At 36.8% G+C, this 15836-nt stretch overlaps 1 protein-coding gene and 1 pseudogene across 1 annotated transcript in view; both read left to right on the top strand.

Moving 5' to 3' along the window:
• The window catches only part of LOC106696654, an 88302-nt pseudogene extending 73193 nt beyond the window's left edge, over window positions 1–15109 (top strand).
• Window positions 1–15836, top strand: part of PDE4D (phosphodiesterase 4D) — a 1252971-nt gene that overhangs the window by 1167012 nt on the left and 70123 nt on the right.

Consider the following 15836-nt stretch of genomic DNA (forward strand, 5'->3'; position numbering starts at 1 on the left):
ATGTCTGTGTATGGTTTAGCCTTTAAAGAGCTCAACGAACTTAATAGATATGGACTTACCAATCTGCAGAGCATCTTTTTGAAATGGAGAGGAGGCAAGTGCATCAACAGGTTCCTTATCACTGGAGGAGACAGACCATCCCAGAGGGAGATAGCTACTTCTGTTTTGGCACAGAGTATAATTTTTATTAAAAAAAATTTTAATGTTGACACTATTGCAGATGTCCCCCATTTCCCCCACCTTTGCCCACCTTCACCCACCCCCGCCTCCCCCTTCCTTTGCCTGATGGCCACTTCCTTACTGACCTGGAACCAAGCTAGGCACAGAACTCAGATTTTCTAACTCCTAGGCTAATGCCAGATGCACTAGAGATGCTGTCAACTGTTCTAGGCATAAAACATGAGCTGTGTTCATTGTGTGATTGCTAATAACTACTCGCTGAAATATGAAAAAGAAAGATATGTCATGAAATGGTTTATGCTCTTTAAAATGGTTCTGATAATTTTTAACAATTTGTATTCTTACAGTTTTACTCCTTCCTGAAACCTTTTTAACTCTGCTTATTCTGTAATTCTTAATGCTCTTAAACTGATCAGAAAATAATTATATTACTGTCAAATGTCCAGGCTCTCTTGCTTCCCACTCTCCCCCTGAGGTTTAGCAATAATGCATGCAGCTTAACATGATTAGTAGGAGTCTGAACATTCAGTGCCCATGCCTCACCTTGTCTCTACCTTCACATGGACCTTCTGAAAGACTCTCCTTTTCAGACTCTTAAAAGTAATAATGTATTGTAAAGAAAAAGTCTTGAATTCATAACACTTTTTAGTTTATAAAAGACTCCTCCTCCTCACAGGTTGTTATGGATGCAAGAACAATGAAACTCAAGATAAAATGACACCCTTAAATTCATTCCATTATTATATGGCAAATTTAACAACCTGGTTTTGTAACAATCATTCCAGTGCTCCTTCTGTGGGAAGCATAATATAATTGTAAAAAGTACAAACTGTGTTTGAATTTCAGCTTCACATGAAACAGCTGAGTTACCTTGGACAAGTTACAGAAGCTCTCTGGGCCTCAGTTTCCCCAGCCATAAAATGAATATAATAAAAGTTATTGTGAGGATTCAGTGAATTAATACATATAAAAGGGCTCAAAACTGAGCTTATCCAATATAAGTGCTTAATAAATCTTAGCTCTGTTATTTTTCTTTTTAGTATCAGAAAGCGATAACATGTTTATCCAGAAATAATGAGATAGAATTGCCAGAACCAAAAGTGATTTTGTAATTATACCTTTCAGCCTAGATCAATTGCTTTAATTTCTTCATTTTTAAATATAGAAATAAATAATCCCTAAAAATAATCTCTAAATATTGTAAAACTAACATATTATGCTGATTAAAACTCAATGAAAATTAGTCTATTTATCTTGATGGAATAAGTATTGCCCTGAGAATTAAGCTGAAAACCTGGAATCAAACATCATGTCCTGTTTCTTTTCTGAACTCATAATTCTGCCCCCCCTCCCCCACCCCAGTCCACTTAGCACATTTATGACAGAAAAGCTATAAATTGCTTAAAGTCTAGCACATGGGGTTCCCACACAGCAGGATCCTCTGAGAGAAGTATGCATTAATAGTCACCTCTAAAGGCAAAATTAGGCTATCCAACAAATATATATTGAGCCTCTACAATGGTCTAAGAACTGTGAGGAGCAGAGAAGATATTATGGTGAATCCCTGCTATTCTTTTGAAGAAAAGACCTACATAACTAAACTATTAGAGAGAGAGAAGAGAATGACACAAAAATGAAGTGCTCTGTAGGGGTCAGTACAATGTCTTATGCATCTTTGTGTTCACTCAAACTGACAGATAAATGGTTACCAGTGAATGAATGAATGAATTAATTAATTAATTTCAAAGAAGAAGGAAAGGTAAATGTACATGGAGGTCATTGATCTCTTTAACAAACATGTATTAAGTGCCAAAGAATTATACTAGGCTTGAAAACTAGAAAAAGGGTTAAGACAAACCTAAATTTCAATGACTGAACAGCTAAGGGCATTAAACAGAAAGATAAATAGTCAATTACATCACAGCATGGTGTTGGTGCACACATACCATTCCAAAAGTAGAAAAGAGGAAAAAAAATCAGATATTCTCCCAGTGATGAAAATCCCAGAGCTGGGGTTTTGAGGATGAGAAGTTAGCTAGGACAGGAAAGGTATATATGGTTAAAGGTCAATGTTGAAGCAAATATTGCAGTGTGGAAGGCACAAGAGAGCCCCAAACAGGTTGCAGTATGTGGCACAGTGGTGATCAGTAAAGAATGAGAAAGATGATTAAAGAGAAGCAACCTATCCTAAACTGCTAAGAAGACTTGAATGTCATGCTAGGAAATGGATTTTTTTAAGCTCGGGAGTGATTTTATTCAATGGGAGAAATATCAGCCTTAAGTCTTGATCATGTTGTTTAATTTTGGCACAATTTAAAGTTGCATATTTAAAGCAGTCTTTATAAGTTTTTTGTGTTTTTATTTAAAAAATAATTGAATATAAACATTTTCTGGATCATGTGCCTGAATTTTTGCCTTTGTGTTTATTAATACATGAATTATTGCATTAACCACACATAATTACCTAAAGAAAAGTATGTAACTTTTGCTGCAAAGTTTCTCATATGAACACTGTATGCCTCTGAGGGTTGTGAAAGTGTTTTTGGAAATCTGTGACTTCTCAAACTTGAGAAATGTTGATGTGGAGATAGAATTGAAGTGAGTGGGAGAAAGATGGGCACCAGGAAAACCAGTTCAGAGCCTACTGCAATAATTACATGAGAACCAAAGAGAGCATGAGCTAAAGAAATTTGGAAGAGAGGGGAAAATTCAATGGCTATTTATGGAAAAAAACAAATGAAACTTGGAGATTGGGCTTGAGAGAGGGGGGACTCAATGATCATGCTTGGAATTCTGGCTTCAGTGAGGAGGTGAGTGATGGTGGCATCTCAGTAAGAAAGCAAAACTAGTAGGCAGAGTAAGTATCGGTGTTAGAAATGTGGAGTTTGAGGTGTCTGCGCACATTCAGGTGGGTATCTGAATGAGGAAGAGCAATCTAAGCTGGAGTTTTCAGAACATAGGAGGTAGACATTTCAATTTTGGAGGTAAATTTACTCACAGGGACAATGAGTGAGGTGAGGGGAAAAAAGCATAGAAAAAGGAGAATCCAACAAAGGAATTGAAAAATTTTCTGCCAACTGAAGAGTAGGCAGAAAATCAGGAGAGTGGTGTTCTCCAATCTGAGGAAGGAGAGAATTCCAAAAAGGACTCGGGATTTCGGGAAGAACTTTGTGGAGAAGGTATTAATTGAAATGGGTGTGGAAAGACAAAGAGAGCTGTGAGGGCACAAAGAAAGAAGTATGGATTCTGGGTTTCGGAAACATTTTAAGAAGTCTCACAGACAGAGATACAAAATGAATACCAAAGGATTAGGTAAGAAGTCTCACAGACAGAGATGCTGAAAGGTGGGCTCTGAAACCAAACTCCTTAGCTTCAGATCCTGGCTCCCCACTATTAGCTATGTGATCCTCAGCAAGTTATGTAACCTTCTAAGCCTGTTTTCTCAGGTGCAAAATGGGAACAATAATAGCACATTTCTCATTGTCTATTTTTTACTCTCTTGTGTACAACCCTTGCAGGATGGTTTTATATATACAACACTAGAGGCCCAGTGCAAAAAACTTGTGCACTTGGAGTGGTGGGGGGGTGTCGAGTGTGTTTCCTCCACATTCTTCGTGGATTAGGGTTCGGTATCTGAAAGAGGAGCCGCACACAAATGAAAGAAAAAGACACGAGATAATTTTGCAATATTGGGGGACCAGGCGGGCAAGTCCCGAAGGACTTCCACCGATCTCAGGCAGCTCTAAGCTTTTATTTGATCTGGGGTAGCCCTAGGGTAAGGAGGTTTGTCTGGGGTAGCCCTAGGGTAAGGTGGTTTGAATGACACATGGATTAGCTCATTAGTAGACAATTTCCAGAAATAGGCAGAATATCTGATCAACAATAATCAACAAGGATCTACACAAGTATCTAAGGAATTAAGGGAACTAAGGTTCACCCACTGCCCAACGGGGTAAAAAATACATACTGTTTACATGCTGATGAAATTTCAGAATTCCAAAGATAAAAAAATTGATCCTAAGAGCTTCTAGAAAACAAAAAGGGATCTTTCAAAGGTAACGTGGGACAGACCAGGCAATGTTTCAAAGTTCTAAGTCATAACTTCTAAGGAAGATTACTTAGAACCCAAAATTGATAGTGAAACTATCAACAAACTAAAGATTTATTTAAACATATAAAGGCTCAAGTTCACAGAGTTTACCCCCTAGAGATGCTTCATAATGAAAATAAAATTATTTGAAGATATCAAGGAAAAAAATATACAGAAGACGCAGCAAGTACTAAGATGCAAGTACTGGAACTAACCCAGGTGTTTTATGAAAATGAATTCCAGGATAATAACAGACCTAGAAGACAGGCAGCCTAAATTAGAGTCTTCACAGGGTTCTAAGAAAGTAGATATCATAATTAAACTTGCATAATTAAAAATCTTTCAATATTGTAGGGCAAAAATAATTGAAAAAATGTTTTACATTAATTTATCTTTAAAATATTGTTTTCCCATCCAGGAAATTAAATAAATTTATATTTTTTCTAATTTTTAAAAAATATCCTTCAGTGAAGTTACACAGTATTATTTGTATGAGACTTTTACATATTCATATTTTTACATTTATTTCTAGGTATTTTATATGTTTTATGATTATTGTAAATGGGATACTTTCTCCATTTTTCCTCACTGGCTATTGCTGGTATATAAAATGTCTATAGGGTATATGTATTTTATAATGCTCTATCTTTCTTATACATTTTGTTGATTTTACTGAATTTTTAGTTATAGAATTTTCATCTGAAAATATAATTTTGCTCCCTTCTGTTATTTATACTTCATATTTGGTTTTCTTATTCAGTTGCTTAGGTTAGAATTTCCTGAGCTGCATTAACTATGGAGATAGTGGGCAGCTTTTTTTGTTTCTTATTTTCTTTGTTTTTAATTATTGATGTTGAATGAAAGCAATTCACTGGCATGATAAGGACCCATACTTCTATTCTTATTGTACTAGGCGTCCTATTTTTCTATCAACTCTTTAATAAGTGTGATGGGTTACAGTACAGATATTGTTGAGTGATTGGGGGGAAAATTGTGGAATCAATTGTATACTATAGGATGCCATTATAGAATAAATATGATTTTGAGGAAAATATATAGAAAACTGTTTAATAATTCAACCATCCAGTGATAACTGTATAAGTGTATGGACAAAGGTAAAAGAAATACATATAGGAGGTTTGAACTTAAGAGGTGGCAAATCTTTCCTTATCTGATTTCTTCTTGCCCATAAGATTCAGAATATTTGATAGCAATACAATTTAAAGTCCATTTTGATATTAAGTAAAATTTATACAAAACTGCTCAAAACAGACCAGTTTTTCTGCTGCTCATCATGTATGCTTATAAAAAGCAAAACTGAACAGCAGGAAGTTCTTACTCCTAGAGATGAGACAGCATCCAACTTTCTTTTCTGAAATGGAGAACATTAGTAATCTATATATATTCTGTCATTTCTCTTAACAGTTTTGTACTTTCTATAAAATATTGCTTAAATTATTTTTAAAAATTTTCAAATAAATAAATGAGTTTTCATCCTATGGATGACCTGGCCTCATTTCAAAGCATAAATTCTTGGATATAGTAAAACTTTATGCTTTTTCCTCATTGTTCTATAGACAATAAATTTCTAATAAAAACAATCAATAATTTATATTAATGTTTACTTAAAGTCAATCTGTTCCTCTTTTATTAGAAAGGTAGAACACACAAACTTCTTGGGATGTTGATGAAGAATTTTGTTATTCTTCTCCTCACAATGGTCAATAGTATCAAACCATGATTTTATTTTTAAGATTTTACCTAAAGAATTATATTTGAAATAAGATTGTGAGTTTATGTACTACCTCCTTCATATTAATAGTGAAGATCTTGAATTACAGTGACCTTCACGTATATCGTATAAGATTACATAGAGGATTGGGAAAGCTTTACATTTCCTATTTGTGAATCTGACTTTCATGCCTGTCAAGATTGGTACATATTCAAGTTTGTTTTCAATTAACTTCAAAGAAGATCAAAACCAAGGAGCATCTGTATAATTGCTCTCACAGGGTAACTGTTTGGGGCCCCTGTTTTGCCCTGCAGCCCTTTTCCTAAGGAGAAAACTACATTTTTTCAGCTAAGTACTTGCTTCCACTGTATTTTTGTTTTGTTTTGTTTTACAACTTTAAGTAGTGAGTGGCAAGAAGCAATATGAAGATGTGAGATGGAGAGATACACTCAGTCACCATCTGGTGAGCATTCTGGAGAATGGAGACAAATACCACACAATAAAGAAGTGAAGTCATTTTGCAGGAAGTTTGGCTTTGAAGATTAATTAAGGAGTGAGAGCAGGACATATTATGGTGGTCAGTTCAGCATAATTCTTGTGGGTTTTAGTAAATTGCAGATGATTTACCCTGGAAGGGCTGTAGAGATCAAGTTTAGAAATAAGGAAACTGAGGCGCACAGCGCTCCAGTGGCATTTCCACAACATTTATTTGAGCCACATGTCAGAATCCACATTCCAAATGTGCAACTGCTGTCTTACGGAATTTGCAGTGACACATTCTGAGATCATGCAGGAAATGCACCAGAATCAAGCACTAGGAATTAGGTCAGTAGCTTGAGATAATGCCGTCTCCTAGGCAGTCTTATGCTTCCCTGACCCGACTGGGATTTGGAAAAAGCAAAACGTGTGTGTGCATATGACTGTAGCATTCCTTTTCTATGTATCATGTTTTCAGCTGAGCTTTAAGCTATACAGATAAAAGCCACAGCCTACGTTAGCCAATAGTTCTTAGTGTTGCTTCTTTATAGAAATGAATTTTTTTCTTGGTATTTCAAGCTCTTTAGGGTATCAGATCAATGAGATGAGACCCAGTTATGCTGTAAAAATTGAATGCAGGCATATGTGTGTAGAAATGTATTAGAAAAAATATCAATTTTTATAGTAATGAGCATTGGGTTGTAGAATTATATGTGCTTTTTCTTCATTTCCTTAACTTTTTCTGTATTTCCTAAGATATCTACCATGAGATTTTTTAAATATATAGTTTTATTACATTAGTAATAGATAACTACTTTCATGTCATAAAATACTTAAAGCATTGAGAATATGTAAAACTTCTTCCTGCTCCTTTAGATTTGTTCTCCTTGCAAGTAACTACTTGGCAATGGATACAACTTGGTGTATATCTTTTCTGAATATTAACTGGATATTCATATATTAGAATTACAGGAAAATTTTTATCTAAAGTGATATACTACGCATGTTATTCTGTGACTGACTTTTGTATATAATATGTTTTGGAGATTATGTTATTCAGCACATATACATCTATACCAATATTCTTAAACTGAAGCACAGTATTTCAAAGTTTATATTTTATTGTTTTCCTATTTATGACTTTTTTATATTACAAACTAGTGCAGTGAACATGGAAGTGCATGCTTGTTTATGTATTCCATTGATTTTTAGATCCGTGGATTAGTTATAAAGAGGTAAAGAAAGACAACAAGCAGAGAGATGGACATAGAGAAGAAGAGTTTAAAGGAGGTAGAATCCGATGATTCTGGAGGACAGAATGTTCATCCTCTATGTCTCATCCCACCTCACAAAAAACTCAGATGCTCATTCAGGCCCAGCCTGCGTGGCTCAATGGTTGAGGATTGACCTATGAACCTAGAGGTTATGGTTTGATTCTTAATCAGGGCGCATGCCTGGGTTGCGAGTTTGAGCCCCAGTGTGGGGCATGCAGTAAGTAGCCTATCAATGAGTCTCTCTCATCATTGATGTTTCTATCTCTCTCTCCCTCTCCTTTCCTCTCTGAAATCAATAAAAATATTTTTTTTTAAAAGAGAAAAGACTGAAAAAAAAAAAAAAAAGATGTTCATTCAAGAAATAGCAACTCCACTGTAAAGTAGAGATTTTTAAAGGAATTCAGGGGCTCCTAAGAAAAAGTTTGGGTAAAAACCCACATACCAATACGGTTTTTGCCTTTGTGTTTCGGGGGAGAAAGAAAGACTCCTCTGATCTACAGCCAGAAGGTTGCTCAATTAGGGGAGGGGAGGGCGGGGCAGCTGCCTGATGGATGTGAAGGACAGGCTCTTGTCCTGGAGTTGCCTGTCCTAGCCCTGCGGCAGTCCTCTCGAACAGCTGACTGATCTACCTGCATCGTAGCCCTCAAGTGTATTTGAGAAAAGAAAAATGTTGGGAACTCTTGCCAAATCTTGAAAATCAGTTCTCAGTCTTGCGCACGTATAATATGGTATAACTGGTTCAGATGCCTACAAAGCCCTTGCATAATTCAAAATAAGTTTGAGAAAATTGGGGGTAAATTTTTTCCCCTAGAAAAGCATAGTAACAGAAAAGAATTTTTTTTAATTTATTGGGGAGATATTGGCTAATAACATTATATAAGTTTCAAGTATACAATTCCATAATACATCATCTCTATACTGCATTATGTGCTCACCACCGAAGTATAGTCTCCCTTCATCACCATATATTTGACGCACTTTACCCTCTTCACCTTCCCCCCACCCTAAAAACGAATTTTTAAAAATCATGATTGCATTGACTGTACCTTAGGGACAAACTCTTGATGTATTTAAAACTTCAGTTCACCAATAATTGAACCAATATTAGTCATCATTTTGTTAAATATTTACTCTATGCAGACTGTTTGCTAAGGGCTTTACAGGTAATGCTTTTTTTTAATATTCAGAAGAACCCTATAAAAGCTATCAAACTTTACAAATAAGAAACCTGAGACTAAAGAGATTAAGTAACTTGACCAGTTGTCACATTGCTTAGAAGTAGCAGAGCTAGAATTGGAACCCAAGTTTTTGCATACTTAAAATTTTAGCTCTTAACACCACACTGGAATGAACTTTAGTTTGTGATCAAATGTTTTTACATTGGCAGCAATTCCAGCAAGAATAAAAAGTGTTCCATGTTATATATGTTGTAGATTAGTACTTTGGGAAACATTATTGCTTTGAATTATGGTATCTTTTATAAGATGTTGAAATGCTACATTCTAGAGAAGACCGTGCAGCAGTAAGAAATATATGGTTTTTGCTTTTACTTGTGTCAGTCATGCTATCTTGTTTGAGCTTTTCAAGAGGGGAGTGACGCAGTGGAGATAAACCGGCAGATTACTTGGTATGTGTTATCCTGAAATCTGAGTTATTTGACATTTTTAAGGCTAAGCATTGATTGAGCTCTGTGAACATAAATTGGCAAGAAAAAGTAATACCATCTGCTCAATAGCAACTCTTTGCTTTTAGCAAAGAGCATTTGTTTCAACTTGAGAGTTATAATCATATTATCAAACTTGCTAATTGCATGAACTGAATATAAATTGTCAGGCTCATAAAGGTGTATATTTATGGTCACCAGGAGCTCCTCAATTTCCATATTTTTATTGTTGATGGAGTTAGCTTATTTTTTTTCTGTTTTTCTTGCTGCCATTGGAGACTTCAAACAGTCTAACTAGTATTTTCTATAATTATGTAGCAATATTCTCAAACCAATAGCTTATACAGAGTGCAAATCAGGGACTTTTTAAATTCGATTTTTAAAATATTTTTTATCTAGACTTCAACTCCAATGTTTTCTTAATGGGAATAAGTTTCTCTTTATTTGCCAAGAGGCTCCACTTACAGCTGGAGAAATGTGTTGTTTTCCTACTTATAAATATCAGTATAAAGTATGTACTGTGCAAAATATAAATTACTGATGTAAAAATGGCCATTTTGGTTTACCAGGGGATTCTGTTTAATTAACGTAAGGGAGCTATGGTGTTCTTGTGTCTCTTTGGCCTTCCTTCTGGTTTATTCCAAGAATTCTCAGGTGGTTGCTCAAGAGCTCCAAAGTAAAGCACAATTATTGAAAGTGCTTTCTAGAAGGATCTTCCAGCCTCAGAAAATAGAAAAGTGGAGAAATAAGTTACCTCACTAGTATAGAATGACATTTTAGGTTAAATCACATAGAAAAATAATATTGATCTTTAAAAATTTCAATACAAACAGATATTTATAACCTTAAAATATGGATAAAAATAAATAGGTTGTGAAAATATTTAGAAAAATTAAAGTAGTATTTTAAGAGATTAACACTTGTCTCCCTGTTGTTAATCTTAGAAAAATGGTGAGAAACTTTGGTATGCTCTATATTTGTAGGAAGTAATAATAGATTTTGAAACCATGCCATATTATAGAAAGTCTTTTCTACTTATGTACCTGATTCCAAACAAGCAAATGTTTGAAGAAAATCTGATTTTTTTTCATTTATCAGAAATGTAACCCTGGCCAGTGTTGCTAGGTGGTTAGAGCATTGGCCCAGGCATGAAAGGGTCACAAGTTAGATTCCTAGTCAAGGGCACAGTACCTGAGTTGCAGGTTCAATCCTGGCCTGGTCCAGCGCCTACAGAGGCAACCAATTGATGTGTCTCTCTCACATCAGTGTTCTCCTTTTCCTTCCCTTCCCTTCCCTTCCCTTCCCTTCCCTTCCCTTCCCTTCCCTCCTCTTCCCCTCCCCTCCCGTCTTCCCTCCCTCCCTTCGTCCCTCCCTCTTTCTCCCTTCCTTCCTGCCTTCTACTCTCTAAAAAAATCAATGGAGATTTCTCCCTTCCTTCCTGCCTTCTACTCTCTAAAAAAATCAATGGAGAAAAAAATCCTCTGGTAAGAATTAACACAACAAAACACACACAAAATAATGCAGTATATTAGTGTGCACTCTGGACTGTGCCCTCCTTGGAGCAGCCCATACCCTTCTCTTAGGCACAGACTTAAAAAAAAAAACACACCTCTGGAGACCCCCAGGGACTTTCAACAAGGGGAACAGTGAGCCATAAAACCCCTGAACCTATCTCCATGCCCCCTTTCTCTAACTTTTCTAGAAAGCTGAAGCAGCCCTACTTAGCTCTCTCCCGTTGCTTCTTCTATCCTAAGCCCTACCATGTTTCACTGACCCCAGCTTTAATATATGTACTCTCAAAATAAATTTTTAAAATGCAATATATTAATAAATATCTATTTGCTTGATTGACAAAATAAACATGATTTGACAGATGAATTTTATTTGCAACAATTGTGCATACCAATAACTTGGAAGTTAAAAACTGATGGACTCTCAAGAGGCATCAAGGTGACTAAAGAATAGTTTTGTGTAATCTCAAATACTGAATAATAAGCATACCCACTATTTAAAAAGAGTAAACTAAAATGGAAAAAGAAATGAGAGTTGAAAAGGGAGAGGTTTTAAATAATCTAATCCAAAATGTAATGACTTTTTCAAAAGAATAAATTTGATCATTTAAACTAAGCCAAAATAAGAATAGTCATAAATTACATATGATGTATTCTTTTCCATCTTATTTTCCCCATTAGGTGGTTCCTGTTCATAGATATTATTCCATGTCATTTCTCCCATCCTATGCCCATGGTAGACAGACATAATTAAGATAATGTGCTTTATCTGTAGACCTCAGACCTCACATCAAAGGAACCTCTAGGAATAGATTAGAATGGAATCCTAATTGTGTCCCCTAGATCGTCTGATCCGTTCTTTTCATATTTGCTCTTAGGAAAGTAGTCTGTATCTGTAGTGAGAAGTAAGGAACTGTGTGATTAAAATAATTCTCTAAAAGAAGGCAGACATCATGTCTTAGTCCTGGTTCTTTCATTAAGAATGGAACCCTGACAACTTATAACTTCTCTAGGACCGATTTCAAATCTGTAAAATTGAGTAGATTAGGCTGGACTCTCTGTAAAATCCTTTCCAGTTTCTATTTTTTATTCTATACCTTCAGCAACCCCCATAGGTTTTTCACCATTCCCTAAAAAAATCTGCAACACTTTGCACGTTGTCTTTTTTCAGCCTGGGATGCCTTTGTCACCTTTGCAACCTAACAAAACCACCATTCATCATTCAAGATCCACCTCAAATGGTAGCTCATTAACTCTGAAGTCTTCCCCAATTCCTCCTAACTCACAGGCCAAGTGAGTTGTTCTCAGCGTTGTGTCTCTAATATAGATCAGTTCTCAATTTTTTATGGTTATTTATGAATCTGTTTTCTCCAGAAAACCCTGTAAGGGACTCAGACCCTTGAAATTTGTACTCTCAGGGGGATGGTGCTTCACATAGATCAATTGTTCATTGGAAGTTTATGAATTAATACAAAGATTAATATCTGCCTGTCACAAGTCCAAAGCCTACTAATTGAAGATTGTTCTTTATGTAATTCTAAATATATGTATATTGGTAAACTATTCAGGGTATGTTTCAAAACATCTCCATCTAAGTATTTTGTGACTTGTGTACATTCTAAACCACAGGAACCACAGATAAGGCAGTAGGATTTGAAATCAATCATCCTATAGATATTGCAGGTCAGTGATAAATACACTAACAAAGAAAAAGGTCATGCAAATAAGTAAGGAAAGCACTAAGGTATCATGGTTAAATTGTCAGAGACATGTTCAGACAATTCACAAAAGAAGGTAAATAAATGAGTTAGAACATTAAAAAAAATTGCGACTTTTGGCTAATGATAGAGCTATTCGCACATTCATTGAACAGCTCTATCTTCAGAAAGCCATAAAATAAAAGTTTTAAAGCATAAAACACAATGGCAAAAAAAATGGGAAAGGGATACCAACAACAGAATTCTGGAAGCTGGAAAACAAATGGAGGAGTGGTAACTGCCATAGAGGACAGTTAAAGTTGAATTGGGGAAAGCCAAAAAAGTGACCCCATGACTAGTGCAAAACAACCCAAAGACTCAAAAATCAGTACCTAAAAAAGTGGGATAAATATGAAAACTTTTAAGGAAGCTGTTAGACCCACAGATCCTATTTTATGTTCTGCAGAGCGGTGTGACTGTCCCTCATTCACCCCAGCAAGACACTTGACATTTATTCTCTAAAGGGCATAAAACAGTCTGTAGACCAAGGGACAGCAGGTACAGTTGAAGACTGAGGTTCCATGCTGAAATGGACCACTTTTTTGAGGACATATCCAGGGAAATAGAGAAAAAAGATGGACAAATAGAAGACAGAAGTAAATGAGAAAATTAGAGGGCCAATTCAAAAAATCTAACATCCAAATAACAGAAATTCTGGAAGGAAAACTGTAGGAGGAAATAATTGATATATAATAATAATAATAATAATAATAATAATATACATATATACAGCTTATTCTAAGGATCATCATCAGGTCATATACAAAGGATCAAAAATCAAAAGGACATCCGACTGGGGAAAAACTTACATCAAAGATGAAAGTCAAGACCTCCACCATATCTTCCATCCATTTCATTTTCTAGCCCCTGAAGCTGACTCAGTCCACAGAGACCTCAGGCCTTGACACTAGCCAAGAACCTACAGCTTTGCCGAGACCGGTTTGGCTCAGTGGATAGAGCGTCGGCCTGCGGACTGAAAGGTCCCGGGTTCGATTCCGGTCAAGGGCATGTACCTGGATTGCAGGCACATCCCCAGTAAGAGGTGTGCAGGAGGCGGCTGATCGATGTCTCTCATTGATGTTTCTAACTCTCTATCTCTCTCCCTTCCTCTCTGTAAAAAATCAGTAATATATATTTAAAATATACATATATATATATATATATATATATATATATATATATATATATATATATAAAGAACCTACAGCTTCAAAGCTCCCCTCAGCCCTGGGGGAACCAGGAGAACCCCAGATGAGGCTCTACCACCAGGGTGGAGATAGTTGGTGGAGATAGTGGTTGAAAAACTACAAGATGGTGCCTCTAGCAGGATCCTCCCTGGCGATGGCAAGATGTCCAGGTACAGTTCCAGCCACTTCACCCTGGTTGGGAAGCTGGGCTCTGGGAGAACTCTCAATAACATCCAGAAGGTCAGTAGGGGAATTTTTGACATCCTTTCTGGTAAAGAAGATCTGGACCACCTCCTGTGTAAGGACTGTACTGACAAGCTTTTGGAACAGCTGGACACTCAACTCCCTGTCTCAGAATCTGAGAGTCAGAGCTACAGATGCTATTTGGAGAGTAGCAGGAGAATAAGTGAGGACGAGAGGGAGACACTGCACGAGTTACTGAAGGACGTGGAGCTGGAGGAAGAGAGGCTGGTCCGGGAGCTGAAGGAAGTGAAGAAGAACTGAGAAAGGTCAGCTGTGGCCCTGGAGGCAGCCTAGGCAGAGACTGAGATGCAGGACCAGCAGGAAAGGCAGGATCACAGGAACTACAGTAAACTGCAGTGGCAACAGTAGGAACTGCATGACGAACTGAGAAGCATGGAGACCTGGCTGGGGTATGCCCCAACGCAGCTAGCTTGGCTAGAGAAAATTAACGCCTTCAGTTCAACGTTTGAGATTCGCCAAGATGGCCCCTTGGCTGTCATCAATGACTTCAGATTGGGCTGCCTCCCCACTGTCCCCATGTGCTGGAATGAGATGAACTCAGCCTGGGGGCAGACAGCATTGCCGCTCCTGGCCCTGTCTAACATAGTTGGTCAGGAATTTCAGAGGTATTGACTCATCCCCTGGGGAAACCACTCCTATCTGAAGTCTTTAACAGAAGGCCCCACTGAACTACCCTTGTTCTGTACCAGGGGGCCGAGGGCTCTCTTGTCTAACAAGTTTGACCAGGCGATGATGGCTTTCTTGGACTGCATGAAGTTCAAGGAAGAAACAGAGAAAGGCCAACCAGGTCTCTGCATGCCCTAAGGATCCCTGTGGAGAAAGGCCTGATAGAAGAGCCTGGAGCCAGTGGTGAATTCTATTCCATCAGAACCCACTTGAACACGGAGGAGCAGTGGACAAAGGCACTCAAGCTTATGCTTACAAATCTTAAGTGGAGTCTCGCTTGGGTCTGCTTAAGGTATTGTCAAAAATAACTTTTTTTTTCTATGTGGGAGAGGGATAGTTTTTTACTTTAAAATATTTTACTTGTGAAAATTTTATCAGATCAACTGTAAAGCTGAAGAATATAACAGGTTTATAATTTTAATAGTAAACAACCACACAGATATTAATTTAAGAGGAATGAAAGTATTGCCCAGAGCAAACCAAAGCCGTTGCTGACTTCCCCAGCACAACTTTGCCTCCCTTGTACCTTCTCTTTCCTTCTTCACCACCTGGACAAGCAAATTCAAAATGACAGCAAAGATTAAATTACAAGGGGATGAGATGGAAGGTTGTAGAGGAAAAGAACTAAAGGTGGAGATGAGAGGAGAGGAGTAGGAAAGAGAAAGGTGGAGATCTTCAATGTTTTTATGAGAAAATAAAAGTAATTGGCCACTGGTGTATGTAGTAGAACTTCGGGAGGGGGAATATTCTAAAATTTTTAAGTTTTTGCTCCATCTCTGAGAAATTCTAAATAAATTTCTACATAGTCTTCAATGAAAATATCAAAAGGGCATCAGACTTCTTAAGATTCACATTGAAAACAATGGAGCAGTGCCTTTTAAATTTTGAAGGAAAATGATTCTCAACCAAGAATTATATACTCAGCCGAACTATTATTCAGGAGTGAGCATAGAATAAAGACACTTTCAAAGATACATAGCCTCAAAAAATTTGCCTCTGATGCATACTTACTCAGGAAGCTACTGGAAATATGCT

Source organism: Myotis lucifugus, unplaced genomic scaffold, assembly GCF_000147115.1.
Source record: "Myotis lucifugus unplaced genomic scaffold, Myoluc2.0 scaffold_0, whole genome shotgun sequence".
Lineage (NCBI taxonomy): Eukaryota > Metazoa > Chordata > Mammalia > Chiroptera > Vespertilionidae > Myotis > Myotis lucifugus.